Below are 16108 nucleotides of genomic sequence, written 5' to 3' on the forward strand. Positions count from 1 at the left end.
ATGTTAGGTCCCTTGCTGTTTCATGGGGAGTTTAATGAGATTGTACAGGTAGAGGAAAGAAAGGGCGCTGATAGTTTAACAGTAGCTGCTGAAGAATTCAAGAATTGGAAACAAGATATACACTTAGTGGACTTGCCACTTAATGACCGCAAGTATACATGGTTTAGAGGACGTTTATATAGTCGGATTGATAGAGTAATGGTCAGCTTGGAATGGATTGAGGAGTGTCCAGAGACTCGACTAAAAGGAGGACCGAGGGGTTTGTCATATCACTGTCCGATGATTGTGGAAGATACAAAGATGCGAGGCGGCCCAAGACCGTTTAGAAGTCTTGACTCATGGTTTACTCATGAAGGTTTTCTAAGAATGGTTAAAGAGGAATGGAGGGGCTTGAGAGAGGTAGACTTCACAGATAAATTGAAGGCTTTGACAGCTCTTCTAGGTAGATGGCACAAGGACAACTTTGATGACATGGATAACAAAATTCTGCAGTTCGAGAATGAGATAAAGAAAATAGATGACATGGTAAGTAGTGGGACATATGATGGAATAGTGGAGGTGTAACACCCTACCATACTTAATCTTATGCTTAAGTCATAAGACTGAGATAGTAAGGTATTATGACCTCTAAAAATAGAAATATATATATAATAATAGGAAAAGAGATACTTAACTAGGAGCCTTAAAAAAACGGGTAAAACAAAATCACAAAATAAAAAGCGCAATGCTCAAGAAACAGGACTACTTGGGTGCTAAGAAACCTAAAGATTATAGATATAAATAAGCAAAAGAACGAAAAGAGAGCCAAGGATACAGTGAAACGAGCTCCTGACTCAGACAGCGAAGCCAAGGCTGGTCGGAGAATATTTACATATATATACATAAGTATTCCGAATACCCAAAGTACAGAAAAAGGACCCTAGCTCTCCTGTAACCTCTATGAGGAACAAAATAATCAAGTATCTTGGAGAACAAGCTAAGTACATATATACATATATAAATAAACATAAAACCCAAAATGTCCCAGACTACTCCGCTTCAGAAAATACAGACGCCTAGCGAGGAGCCTCTCGACCTACATCTGAAAATAACAACACAGTATGGGATGAGAACCGGAGGTTCTCAGCATGGTAAAGGTGCCACGCGTATAATAAATAAGGTCCTGGGAATGCCAAAGGCAATCCTAGAACTCCGTCATACAAACATAAAACTTAATTTCTAAACAGAAGCCATAAATAGGGGTAGGTATACTAAATCTACCTAAACTCACTCAATCTTAAACCTAACCTACATCAAACCATTTCACCCTTCCTCCACTCCTCCGTCATCCATAATTCAGCAAAGACAAGCAATCAGACAAATTCATGCACAAGTAATAGGCAGATAGTGCAAGTAGCAAGTATAGCAGGTAGCAGGATATATATACATACAGTTAGGCAAACTCAGGAAATGCATAGCAATCAAAACAAACAAATGCACATGATGCATGTCTGTTCTATGGCTGATGGGGCCCATCTGTCGATTATCCAGCCAACCCGACAAGTCCAAAAACCTTAGAATGTCCCCCGTCGCGCATCCCCAAGTGTCTATGCATAGAGTTCACATTCATTTATCATATAATCACTCAATGGGGGTTATCCATACCCGAAAATTTATACGTGCCCGGTCACCCTTACGACGTAGGGTCAACAGAGTATTGAGATTCAACCTGGAACACGTGGTGGCAAGTCACGGTTCTGTTACCCAGGGAAACTCGTATCTCATATATCATTCATAAGCCATTTCATATTTATAATCAATATATCATAATTTATCAAGCCTTGGCATTAAGCTCCTTTAATATTCTTATCTTCTTCATGTACGCCATCATTTACCTCTTACTTCACCCTCAAGTTATCCTATTTTCCTAGCTTTGCTTTTCCACTGTACTTAGTACTACACTTTAAGTCTAAAAAGGAAGAAAATCGAGGTTTAAAAGTGAAAATTTGGCTTAAAATAGTCAAAACCGGTTTTTGCAGCAGGCAGCATCCACGCGTACGCGTGAGTCATGCGTACACGTGAATATGCACACACGGGTACGCATGCTTCTCGCGCATGCGTCGCCAAAATTCCACACCACGCATACGCGTGGGTGGGCGTTTTTTCAAAAAAAAAAAAATGGGCGGAATGCCCAGAAAGCTACTATAAACCAGTTTTTAACACCTGCATCATAGTTTTATATACCAAATTTCCGTCGTCCATAACTTCCTCTACAAAATTCCGTTTTTCTTATACTTTATATCAATCTCAAGCTTATTAAACACACTTTAATTTAGAACAAATGTAATTTGTATTCAAAATTTAAAGAGCAAGTTATGGACTATCAAAGTTCATTAAAAATCACTTTTTACCAAATTTTGCCAAACCTCATTTTCTTACTAAAACTACATTCCTTACCAATATAACCTGCACAGTTAGCACACAACAAACTCCATCTCATTCATACTATCTTCCAACACTTAAATATCCACATCAATTCATAAAACTCATATATTATTCAACAATCCACCCCTTTCAACCATAATCTTCTATTTCAAAAATTCATTAACCCATTCTCTTCATTCATACATAACCAATCATAAATCAACTTCAACCAATTAAACAAGCCATAACCATCAATTCCATTAACATATGCCAACATCAAGCCATCATTAATAAGTCCAAGAACACATACTCAACAATACCAACCATTCATGCTCATAAATTCCAACACAAGCTCAATTTCAATAACACATATTCAATAACTTCAACTACTCATGCTCATAAATTCTAATTCAAACTCAATCATAAATCTATCCAATGTCATCATGAAGTTAATCATTTAGTGTATCCAACCTTTTCAACTTAACCTATGGTTCTCTAGCCTAAGTTTTTACAACACCTTAAATATTAAACGCGTGAAACCTAAACCATACCTTGGCCGATTTTTACGTATAACCCGGGGCAACCCCACAATGCAAGCTCACAAGTTCTACTTCCAAAAATCCAGCCACCAAAGTTGTTCCCAAAAGTTCTAATTCACCAATTCAAACTTCAATCTAACATAATTTCAATCTAATTTACACAATTCACTGAATTAGCACTAGGTACACAAAATTGGATAACCCACAAGGATTTAGAGTCTCCTTACCTTACCCATTGATGATTGGAGTATAATTCAACAACTATCCAATGTTAGATTGCACCTAAACCACCAAAATCATCAAAATCACTCAAAACTCAAATCAATTTCGCACATAAATGGGAAACAGAATACTGGGCACGAATTAGAGAGAGACATACGTTTTTGTTTGGATAGAATTGAAGAGGACTCAAAGACAAACGCGTGGCCGCAAATGGCTCGTCAATCGAAGCTCCGGATCAAAAGTTATCTTGGTTTAAAGTTCAATGTTTTGTGAGAGAGCTTCTTCCCCCTTCATGCTGAGTTTCAGCATGAAAATGAAGGCCAAGAAAGGAAGGGGTGCTGTTTTATTCAATTGGGCTGAGTTGGGTTGGGCCTTGGGCTCAATATGGGCCCAGTCCACCCGATTCGGCTCGTTCGGTCTAATTTTGGGCCAAATTTTTTGAAATTTATATCACAATTCTCGTTTCGACGAGCTCTATCCTATTTTGATATTAGTTTTGTGTTTTTAATTTTTCTAATTAAAATTCAATTTATTAACTAATTATTTACCGATTTTAGCGGGATGTGGGTAGTCCTACGGCATATTCAGAGTTTCTTGAATCTTACATCGTCACTCGAAACATCCATCTCCTTCCATTTAAGCTGGCTTAGGTTGTAAGACACGGATTTGTTTTGAAAGCGTGTTCTAGAAGTTACGAAATATGAAGCACTGCACGTCGGATAGGTTTGAAAGGTACGGCAGAAAACTATTTGGTACGCCACTGGTTATTAATACTTTCCAAAAATTGAAATGGGCTAACTCAGCGGGTTTTAAATTCCTTATTTTTGATTGCTCATCCAACTCTAGTTCATTGAAGTAATCTTCAGAAATAGGTATCCTCTTCCTTCCAACTTGAGAAGTCTTCTTCTTAAATCTGCCTAGCTCTTTTGTCGGCTTTTATAATGAGAATCCTAACTCAAATTTGCGTAGCTTTGTCTCCGTAGTCTCGGCTATCAAATTCAGGAACTAAGACGTTCAACGTTCCAGTTTCTGATTTATTCAGAGGTGTTTAGTGTATTGCAAAGTCTCACCTTTTCTCTAATGTATAGTCTCGTTGATATCCTCAATAAGTAGTTTGCTCCGATGGGTAAAATGGGCTTGGTCACTTGATCCACGATTCTCTAACAGTATAAACTTTTGTCCTAGTCCTCGGCAACCTATTATGAAATTGATGGCTATTCTCTGTTATCTTTAATGTAGACCCTTCGATGGTTGTAGCTTTTCGTACGGCTCCTATTGGTCTCTCTTTTCTTTCTTATGCGTCGAACGTGTAATCACATAAATTGTTACTTCGTTCTTCACTTCTGGCGGCTCAAAATATCTTCTTGGAATCGCGATACGTCTTAGAAACCTCAAGGTAACTTCAAAATCCTCTTTGTAAGCTTCGGACAACAGTTTCTCACTCTAACTTCTGATCTCGACATATAACCCGCTCATGGTGTCTTCTTGATTCAACCGACTTCGGTTCTCATAGTAGCCCCTTATCACCGTTATTGCACTCCTTAAGTCCTTGACTCTACGATCTCTATTTCGGCATTAAGCATATAAATCTTTTCTTAGTTCCCTTTTGTTTACCAAACTTCGACATCCTCGTTAGGTCTTTATCGTCTCCTTACGCTTCTTGCATTTCGTCTTTGCCTTGTTTTAAAACTGCAATAGATTTAGTTTGACTCCTTTAGCTATACCCCTGGTATCCAATTTAAAGTTCCAACTTACCTAGCCTTCCTTCCTCTAAAATTTATATCCAAGAATTTCTCTAGAAACTTCTTACTCAGGGAGTCCGTAACCACTTCACGATGTTGTATTTACACGTATCCTAGACCCCTCTAGTAATGTATCGCACTAATTCCGAGTTGTTAAATAAGTTCGGGTATTCTGATTACTGGATTTAGGGTTAATCCTTCTCTTGGAGTTCAAAAGCTCTCTTCACATTCAGGTATCCATGTAACCGGTGAATTTCTAGCGCGTTAAACTAATTATAGGCTTTGTGGTCGGCAAGAATTTAAAGTTCTGAAACTCTTCTTGACGGTGCACACTTACATGCTTCATCTTCCGTATCCAAAAGTCTTGCTCTTAAGGAATCAACATCACTACAGTTCAGCTATAATTTATACATGATACTAATATAGGCTCGAAAGCTTTCATCAAATCTTGGTATTTCATTCCCACGGTGCACCTCATTGCATCTATTTAGTCACGAGTGATACGATCGGCGAGGATTAAGGTTTTGAATTCTCTCGTAATGTCGCTAGTTTACTTTCATGTTCAAAAGTCTTGCTCTAAAGAATTGTCACTCTAATAATTGCATCTAAGAATTACGCGCATCGCAAGATCCAATACGAGTTGATTTTTCAAAGAATTGTTATGTTCAAAGAGACGAACGAGTAACATGAACGGTGTTCACAAGAAATCAAAAGAAAGTCTTGTATACAGTTAACCGGAGTTGTACAGAACTAATGGAATACACAAGAAGAGAAACCTAGTGGCATTTTAGGGGAGAAGTTCGAATCAAAGCTTGAATAGAAAGAATAAGATATATCGGATTAAATAGGTTCTATTTGTCTTTAAAAGAATGCGAGCTTCCACAAGAGGGCAACTCCACGCACCGCAGGTCTCCAAAATTTAAAGAATAGGTAATTATATTAGGATGAGTTCAAGCTTATTCCAAAAGAGGTAAGCTTTATGCAAGTAAGGAATAAAATCAGAAGAACGATGACTTGGGCTTTTACAGGAAAAGATTCAAGATAGAGTTTTCAAGGTAGGCCGGAGAAGAAATTTTAGATTAAGTCGTGGAAATTAGTTGGCGCACTCTCGCAAGGGAACACTTAGTTGGACGATTCTCTCTTCTAGTACTCCCTTCACTCGGTCCTAAGTTTCACCGGTTATAATGATGTCTTCACTTGTGGTGCAATCAACGCTGATTCGGCTTTTGGGCACTAGGTTTGTCGCAACTCACGTTCTCTCTCTCTAAGGTAGGAATTATGATACATCTTCAAGAATGGTCTCAAAAACTCTCTCTCTCTCGTATAGGAATTTGGTCTCACCTTGACTCGTCTTTTAATCCGTTAGCAACTAACAGTTGAATTCGCTCTATTCCTCTTCCTCAAAGTCTTAATGTCACTGGATTTCAAACGGTAGCTCCGCATAGCTCTCGACAGTTCCAGTTCCTTATGTATAATCCACTCTGCTTCCATTGCGTCATTCTGATTCTTATCCTTCAAGAATCTAGCCACTCCTCTAAGTTAGCTAAGTATCACTCCATCTCAATAACTAATAGTCTTCGACTAATCATTAGCTTGGACTCCACGATCATCAAAACTTGTCATGCTTCACAAATGGATAATACATATTAATGATATGCAAAGTAGCTAAAACTTCAACTACTATTTCATGGTTACCTCGGGTCTAACAATTGGATTCGGCTGCATTCCGGCGTTTCCTATCTGGAGCTGTCTCTCCATAGCCTTCCTGTAGTATTGCCAACTTCATAGAGTAATCTTCTGCGAACTGACTTTTCTTAACCAATTCAGTGAAATCCGTTATCCTTTGCGGATACACATAGTTGAAGATGTCTCTCCTAAGTCCTTTCTCATACTGAGCACACTTCCACGCTTTATAGTCGACTGGATTTCCTTGACAAGCTTTTGAGAGGCGACACAGGTTGTCGAATTCACGGGTATAGTCAGCAAGAGACATATTCTCTTGCTTTAGCTGCATTAACTCCAACTCCTTTGCAACGCGAAGTGCATGTAAGAAATATTTCCCGTAAAATTTCGTCTTGAATCTATGCCAAGGGATATCCGTTAACTCTATCTGCAAGGTATGATATAACTCCTGCCACCACTTCTGAGCATCTCCCTCCAAGATGTAAGTCACTATTTCTACCGACTGCACTTCTGGTATGTGCTGAGTATATAAAAACCTCTCCACGTCTTGAAACCACCGATCAGCCTCTAATGCATTGGCATTTTCATTAAACTGAGGTGGACCACTCTTGAGGAACTCAGTAAGGGTCATAAACCTATAGTATTGACTTATGTTGCTGGTACCAGCACCCAAGCTTCCATCTCGAGGTCTTTCCATCGGTTCGATCCTAAGATTTTTCCTCCGAATGCCTCGCTCAGATCCGTGAGACGATATTTGGTCCCTGTTCACACCAAACAATTGATATTAAGGTGATCAGTCTCAATATCTAAAGTTTAGTGCTTAAGAAACCCAAACGCATGCACACGAACATATATGCTACACATATCAATTAGATATCCTAATAGCACATAGAAACATACACAAAGAATGCACATAAGCATAATCAGTCCGTCCTCAGGCTCTATAGGAACAAACTGCTCTAATACCATAACGTAACATCCTACCATACTTAGTAAAGGTGCCACGCGTATAATAAATAAGGTCCTGGGAATGCCAAAGGCAATCCTAGAACTCCGTCATACAAACATAAAACTTAATTTCTAAACAGAAGCCATAAATAGGGGTAGGTATACTAAATCTACCTAAACTCACTCAATCTTAAACCTAACCTACATCAAACCATTTCACCCTTCCTCCACTCCTCCGTCATCCATAATTCAGCAAAGACAAGCAATCAGACAAATTCATGCACAAGTAATAGGCAGATAGTGCAAGTAGCAAGTATAGCAGGTAGCAGGATATATATACATACAGTTAGGCAAACTCAGGAAATGCATAGCAATCAAAACAAACAAATGCACATGATGCATGTCTGTTCTATGGCTGATGGGACCCATCTGTCGGTTATCCAGCCAACCCGACAAGTCCAAAAACCTTAGAATGTCCCCCGTCGCGCATCCCCAAGTGTCTATGCATAGAGTTCACATTCATTTATCATATAATCACTCAATGGGGGTTATCCATACCCGAAAATTTATACGTGCCCGGTCACCCTTACGACGTAGGGTCAACAGAGTATCGAGATTCAACCTGGAACACGTGGTGGCAAGTCACGGTTCTGTTACCCAGGGAAACTCGTATCTCAGATATCATTCATAAGCCATTTCATATTTATAATCAATATATCATAATTTATCAAGCCTTGGCATTAAGCTCCTTTAATATTCTTATCTTCTTCATGTATGCCATTATTTACCTCTTACTTCACCCTCAAGTTATCCTATTTTCCTAGCTTTGCTTTTCCACTGGACTTAGTACTACACTTTAAGTCTAAAAAGGAAGAAATCGAGGTTTAGAAGTGAAAATTTGGCTTAAAATAGTCAAAACCGGTTTTTGCAGCAGGCAGCATCCACGCGTACGCGTAGGCCACGCGCACGCGTGGAGCGTACATCAAGTCACGCGTACGCGTGAGTCATGCGTACGCGTGAATATGCACACACGCGTACGCATGCTTCTCGCACATGCGTCGCCGAAACTTCACACCATGCGTACGCGTGGGTGGGCGTTTTTTTTTAAAAAATGGGCAGAATGCCCAGAAAGCTGCTATAAACCAGTTTTTAACACCTGCATCATAGTTTTATATACCAAATTTCCGTCGTCCATAACTTCCTCTACAAAATTTTGTTTTTCTTACACTTTATATCAATCTCAAGCTTATTAAACACACTTTAATTTAGAACAAATCTTATTTGTATTCAAAATTTAAAGAGCAAGTTATGGACTGTCAAAGTTCATTAAAAATCACTTTTTACCAAATTTTGCCAAACCTCATTTTCTTACCAAAACTACATTCCTTACCAATATAACCTGCACAGTTAGCACACAACAAACTCCATCTCATTGAGACTATCTTCCAACACTTAAATATCCACATCAATTCATAAAACACATATATTATTCAACAATCCACCCCCTTTCAACCATAATCTTCTATTTCAAAAATTCATTAACCCATTCCCTTCATTCATACATAACCAATCATAAATCAACTTCAACCAATTAAACAAGCCATAACCATCAATTCCATTAACATATGCCAACATCAAGCCATCATTAATAAGTCCAAGAACACATACTCAACAATACCAACCATTCATGCTCATAAATTCCAACACAAGCTCAATTTCAATAACACATATTCAATAACTTCAACTACTCATGCTCATAAATCCTAATTCAAACTCAATCATAAATCTATCCAATGTCATCATGAAGTTAATCATTTAGTGCATCCAACCTTTTCAACTTAACCTATGGTTCTCCAGCCTAAGTTTTCACAACACCTTAAATATTAAACGCGCGAAACCTAAACCATACCTTGACCAATTTTCACGTATAACCCGGGGCAACCCCACAATGCAAGCTCATAAGTTCCACTTCCAAAAATCCAGCCACCAAAGTTGTTCCCAAAAGTTCCAATTCACCAATTCAAACTTCAATCTAACATAATTTTAATCTAATTTACACAATTCACTAAATTAGCACTAGATACACAAAATTGGATAACCCACAAGGGTTTAGAGTCTCCTTACCTTACCCATTGATGATTGGAGTATAATTCAACAACTATCCAATGTTAGATTGTACCCAAACCACCAAAATCATCAAAATCACTCAAAACTCAAACCAATTTCGCACATAAAGGGGAAACAGAACACTGGGCACGAATTAGAGAGAGACATACCTTTTTTGTTTGGATAGAATTGAAAAGGACTCCGAGACAAACGCGTGGCCGTAAACGGCTCGTCAATCGAAGCTCCGAATCAAAAGTTATCTTGGTTTGAAGTTCAACCTAGGTTTATGTTTTGTGAGAGAGCTTCTTCCCCCTTCATGCTGAGTTTCAGCATGAAAATGAAGGCCAAGAAGGGAAGGGGTGCTGTTTTATTCAATTGGGCTGAGTTGGGTTGGGCCTTAGGTCCAATATGAGCCCGGTCTACCCGATTCGGCCTGTTCGGTCCAATTTTGGGCCAAATTTTTCGAAATTTATATCAAAATTCTCGTTTCGACGAGCTTTATCCTATTTTGATATTAGTTTTGTGTTTTTAATTTTTCTAATTAAAATTCAATTTATTAACTAATTATTTACCGATTTTAGCGGGGTTTACAAAAGGCAAGAAGGAAGGCGCTGGTGACTTGTTGTGAGAGATGATATGTCAGAAAAGAGTTGCACTAGAAACAAATGTCACGATCGAGGCATGCGAAGGATATGGACAAAAATAGCAGATATTTCCACCAAATAGCTTCTTCAAGGAGGAAGAATAACAGAATTGATGCTCTAGTTATTATTGGAAGATTTGTTAGAAACTCAGCTAGAATAAAGATCGCTATCCTTGAGTTTTATAAGCAATTGTATCATCAAGAGAAGTCTCCTAGGGTGAGATTCAGGGATGGGTTGGTGGCTAGGATATTTGAAGAGGATGCTTTGGCGTTAGAGGTATTGTCGTCAGTTGAGGAGATTAGAGAGGCAATATGGGATTATAAATCATCTAAAGCACCAGGCAGTGATGGGTACAATATGAACTTTATAAAGAAGTGCTGGGATGAAATTGGGACTTATTTTATAGAAGTTGTGATTGCTTTCTTTCAGACAACCAAATTACCTAAAGACTCTAATATCACTTGGGTTGCGTTGGCTCCTAAGTTCAGTGGGGCCAAGGAAATCAAAGACCTTCGTCCGATTAGCATGGTTGGTTGTGTGTATAAGGTGATTTCGAAGGTGCTAGTTAGGAGGATGAGAGCAGTGATGCTAGAGTTGCTCAGGAAGACTCAGAGTGCGTTTGTCAAGGGTCACAAAATACGTGACGGGGCACTTATTGCGTGTAAAACTGTGCAGTGGCTCAAATTAAGGAAAAAGGAAGCGGCAATCATCAAGCTGGATTTTCAAAAGGCTTATGATAGAGTAAAGTGGAGCTTTGTGGACATCATGTTACAGAAGATGGGATTTGGTTGAAGATAGAGGAAGTGGAAAATGGAGTGTTTCGGCACTTTGTCTATGTCTGTTTTGGTAAATGGTTCACCGACGAAGCCATTTATGATGGAAAGGGGTTTGAGGCAAGGTGATCCACTATCCCCCTTTTTATTTGTGCTTGTGGTTGATGTACTACATAGAATGGTCGGAGAGGCAGTTAGAAACGGCCGTATATCCCCTTTGTTGGTTGGGAGAGACAATATAGAATTGTCCCATCTTCAGTTCGCAGATGACACTATCTTGTTTTGTCCACCAGAGAAGGAGACTATCAAGAACTACAAGAGACTCTACGTTGCTTTGAGTTGATGTCGGGGTTAAACATCAATTTTGACAAATCTAGTCTAATCCCAATCAATTGTGACCAACAGTGGGTAAGGTGTATGTGCAGATTGTTAGAATGCAAGGAAGCTGCTCTGCCAGTCAGATACCTTGGAATTCCTCTAGGAGCTAATCCGAGGTTGGTTAAGACTTGGAAGCCAATAATAAACAAGGTGGAGGAGAAACTCAGCTTATGAAAGTCGAAGGTGCTCAACAAAGTGGGAAAGCTGGTGCTCATCAAAGCTGTTTTAAACAGCTTGCCGGTATATTATTTAAGCTTGTATAAGATGTCGAAGGTTGTTGCTGAAAAGTTGATTTCATTACAGAGGAATTCTTGTGGAGTAAAGAGGATGGTAGAAATGGCTTGGCTTTGGTTAGATGGGAAATGGTTCAGGCGCCGAAAAGGCTAGGTGGTCTAGGTGCCGGAGATACGATGATCCGTAACACATTGCTATTGTTTAAATGGTGGTGGAGATTCTCAAAGGAGGATTGTCTATTATGGAAGAAGGTGGTTTACTCTTGTAATAATCTCAATCCCAACAAGCTACTATCCACCCAGGCATTGCCTACTAAAGGAGGCCCTTGGAAGGATATATGTCAGTTGCAGATCAAGGAGCAATATGTAAGAGAGAAGATGATAAATGGTTTGTCCATGGAGGTTGTGGATGGTAGAAGAACGCGATTTTAGGAGGATGTCTGGCTATACTGTGGTCCACTAAAGGATAGGTTTCCAAGACTCTTCTCAGTTTCAATCCAAAAAGGATGTGTCATTGGGGTCTGTGGGTTCTGGGACGGGTTAGAATGGATTTGGAACTTCCAATGGAGGCATGAGCTATTCCAATGGGAGTTGGAACTTGTGAATCAATTACATGACACTCTGAGATTGGTTAAACTAGCGGCTAACAAAGAAGATAGGATTGTGTGGAAGTTTGATAAACAAGGTATTTTTTCTACTAACTCATTTGTGCAGGTGTTGCAGAAGGATACGATCCCGAAGGACGTAACAAGTTATAGTTTTACTAAGTCTATTGAAAAGGCTTAGTTCCACCAAGAGTGGAGCTATTTATTTGGTTTGTCTTGATAGGCAGGCTGAATACAAAAGAAAGATTGTGTCGGTTTGGGATAGTTAGTCATGAGGATAATATGTGTGCTCTATATAGTAAGGATGTTGAAAATGTTTATCACTTGTCTCTTGGGTGTTATTTTACTTAGCAGGTGTGGTGCGCATGGTTAACTAATTTTGATAGGAAGTGGTCCTTTCCTGGTACTGTGAAGGAACATTTTTAAAGTTGGACAGGTGTAACTATGAGAAAGGAGGAGCGGAATAAATGGCTAATTTGCTTCTTTGCGATTGTGTGAAACGTCTGGATGGAAAGGAATAGGAGGCTTTTTCAAAATGAAAGAAAAAGTGTAGAAGATATTATTAACGTGTCTTTTCATAGTTCCTAGGAGTGGAGGTGTAAAAATCCCTTTTGTTGTTGATGGCAATGTCAAAAATGACAACGGTATATATTTTTGCTTTGTATGGTGCTACTTGGTTGCTGGTTGTGTTAGCTTATTTTTATGTCTCTTTCTTTGCTCCACTTTTCTGAATTATCCTTAGACTGTCCCCCAACGTGCATCCCCAAGAGTCTATGCATAGCTTTTTCTTAAATAATCAATATTACTCAATTGGGGTAACATTCCCGGGAATTTATATAGTGCCCGGTCACACTTACGCTATAGGGTCAACAGAGTATCGAGTTTTCAACCTGGTACACGTGGTGGCAAGCCATAGTACTTTATCCAGGGAACCTCGTATCTCAGATAATTCAAATTCATAAGCCATGTGAATAATTCAAAGTTCATATCTCAACATTCTCAACATCATAATCATTCATCAATCCAAATCTCATTTCCAAATTCATTCAAAAACCATATTTCAAAGAAAATCGTCGTCATCCTTCTTTCCATTCCATCCATTAACAATCCCAATTCAAAACATAATTCTTTCTCTGATAAATAAATCAATCTTAAAACATATAATGTTTAAGAACAATTCTTTTTAATTAATTACTTCAAATAAAACTTCCAATTTTATAAAATTTTGGCAGCATCTCCTCTAAAACTCGGACACTGCCACCCTTTTCGGGTCTCATCCAAACATTTCTCAAACCTTTTCTCAACCGTTTCCAAATCTCAAACATTTTCCAGAGTTGAACCAGTTCCAATATCAATTTATTTTCAAATCAAACCAATTCCAACAATAAAACTCTTTTTAAAATCAAATAAGCTCAAATATTAAATCATTTATAAAATCAGACCAACTCAAAATCAAACCGCTTCCAGAATCAATTTATTTTCATATCTCAAATTATTTCCAAAATTGATTCATTTATATTACTAAGTAAACTCTAAAACTAAGAAAATCCACCTTTCATAATAATCAAGTAAATAATATTTCAAACCGGTTTTTACCAATAACCATACACCACTCACGCAATCAAGCACCCAATAATCCAATCCAACAAACCATCACATCCACAAGACAAATATAATCACAGAAGTATATCTTTTTGCGTTAATATCTATTTATCACAACTCTGTAATGTAAAATAGATTTTAAGAAAAACCCCTACCTCGATGTCTCAATGGCAGAATTTAACTCAATAATCCCCTTTATCCCCAATTCATGGCAGCAGCAGCGATCTTAGCAGCTCCATTATCAATTATGACTTTGCAATAGATAAATTGACAGTGGCTAAAATGGAAACATATTTCTGTAATTAGAGTAAGGGTAGCACAAGAAAACCAAATAGCAGTAGGATAAAGGCAGAAACATTATAAATTTCAGAATTAAAGGAGTTGAAATCAAAATAGGAAGAATAGTGCTACTGGAGACAACAACATTTAGTGGTTCCAAACAAGGGCGGCAGCGCCGAGATATGACAATAGTGACTCTGGTAAATTAAACAGATCAAAACTAGCTGCGTAAATAAAATGGCACAAAGAAGAATCAAAGCGATCTTACCCATAAACTTACCAAGATGAAAAGTAGTGGCTACAACATCTCTCACTACAATCAATCAGCAGCAAGGACACAACCAGGTTCATCACCAAAAACGGCAGGAACTGCAAGCTCCGGAACACCGATAGTAACAGCAGCAGCAGTGGAGGTATCCATCCCCACCTTCTTCCTTTTCTTGCTCGGACTCCTCCCTGCGGCGAATCCAACAGCAGCAACAACTCTCACGATAAAGGTAAACTTAACGGATGAAGAAGCTGAAGAGGGTTAGGGCTTACCAATAGATACAGGCTTGAAAGGCGGTTTCCGGCGTTAGCAGCGGCAGCGAGGAGCTCCGACAACGCAGCAGCCGCGCGAGCAGAACGACGGAGAGCCCATCAACGCGGCGGCGACGGCAGCTCCGCGACAGTTTCCTTCGCGCGCGTTCCCCTGTTCGCAACTCAAACGGCGGCAGATCTGAAGATGATAACACGCGGTGGTTGCAGCGGCGTTCAAGCTCCAGCGACGGCGTGGATGGACCCTCGACAGCGATGAGCACAGACGACGGCGAGGCTCGAGGCGACGGCGGTGACTTCGCACAGCACGGCGGCGTGGCGGTGGTGCGACGTCAACAACAGAATACAACTCCTCTCCCTTCTCGCGTTCTGTTCAATGGCGCTCTCTCTCCCTCTCTCTTCAGATCTCTCTCTTCTGCCAACCTTCTCTCTCTTGTTCCGTTTCTTTCCTTCCTTTCTTTTTTCTTTCTTTCTTTAGTTTTTCTGAAGCTGGATTTTGGGGAAGGTTAGGGAAGAAGGGTTGCTGGTGGTGAATAGAAAGAAACAAGAAAAACTGAAAAAGAAAAAGTAATGATAAAGTTAAAGTAGAGAATTAGTATTTAAAATTTATATAAATATATAAAAGAAAACATAGTATACAGTATATATTTTAAATATTTGTTTAGTTAAAATTTATATAAATATATAGAAGAAAACAATTTTAGTATCGGTCATTTTATTAAGGTAGAAAAATTAGGATTTTGTCAAGTTAGGATTTGATTTGGGGATTAAGGTTTTGTGTACGAAATTGGGGATTTTGTGGTTTAATTTAGATTTGGTTAATTTTAATCAAATTAGGATATAGAGGGTTAATTTAAAATCTAATTTAATCTTAAAAATTATTTTAAAATATTATTTATTGTATTAAAATACTAATTGGTTTGAAATTAAATTCTTTAATTGAATTTATAAGATAATAAGATTAATTTTCTTTATTCCTAAAACTTGAAGTATTAAATCATAGAAATATCAATTATTTGAATTAAATCACATAAAAATTCTTGTCATTCTGTAACTACTAATTTTGTAATTTAAATATAGAAAATAATTCAATAATTATAAAATTAAGTTAAATTCTAATTAATTATCAAAACCTGATTTAATTTTTTATTTAATTAACTTTAATAAAATAATTTTTGAGAATAAAATTTCTAATGAATTGAAATTAATTCATAATAAGATTTATTTGAAAATTTTGGATCTTACACCAATTGAAAGTGTGTTCCTAGACAGAGAAAAAATGGAAAATGGGATAAGGTACCTACATATATATATACCAATTTTTGCAACCACATTTATTTATATTTAATTTCGTAATTTAACTTGAAATGTTATAATAAGCTAATGAGTCACATAAAATTGTTTTTGGGTAAAA

General features: G+C 38.1%; 1 long non-coding RNA gene across 3 annotated transcripts; it reads right to left on the bottom strand.

Moving 5' to 3' along the window:
- On the bottom strand, positions 1028-15274 carry LOC110264778. Of its 3 annotated transcripts, none has more exons than XR_002350967.1 (4): positions 14698-15274; positions 14438-14613; positions 14034-14155; positions 1028-1081 (listed from the first exon to the last, which is right to left on the bottom strand). It is a non-coding gene; the product is annotated as an uncharacterized LOC110264778 (long non-coding RNA). The 3 variants fall into 3 exon arrangements; XR_002350968.1 differs by having other exon boundaries at positions 14034-14354; XR_002350966.1 differs by having other exon boundaries at positions 14034-14613.

Source organism: Arachis ipaensis, chromosome B07 (assembly GCF_000816755.2).
Source record: "Arachis ipaensis cultivar K30076 chromosome B07, Araip1.1, whole genome shotgun sequence".
Taxonomy (NCBI): domain Eukaryota; kingdom Viridiplantae; phylum Streptophyta; class Magnoliopsida; order Fabales; family Fabaceae; genus Arachis; species Arachis ipaensis.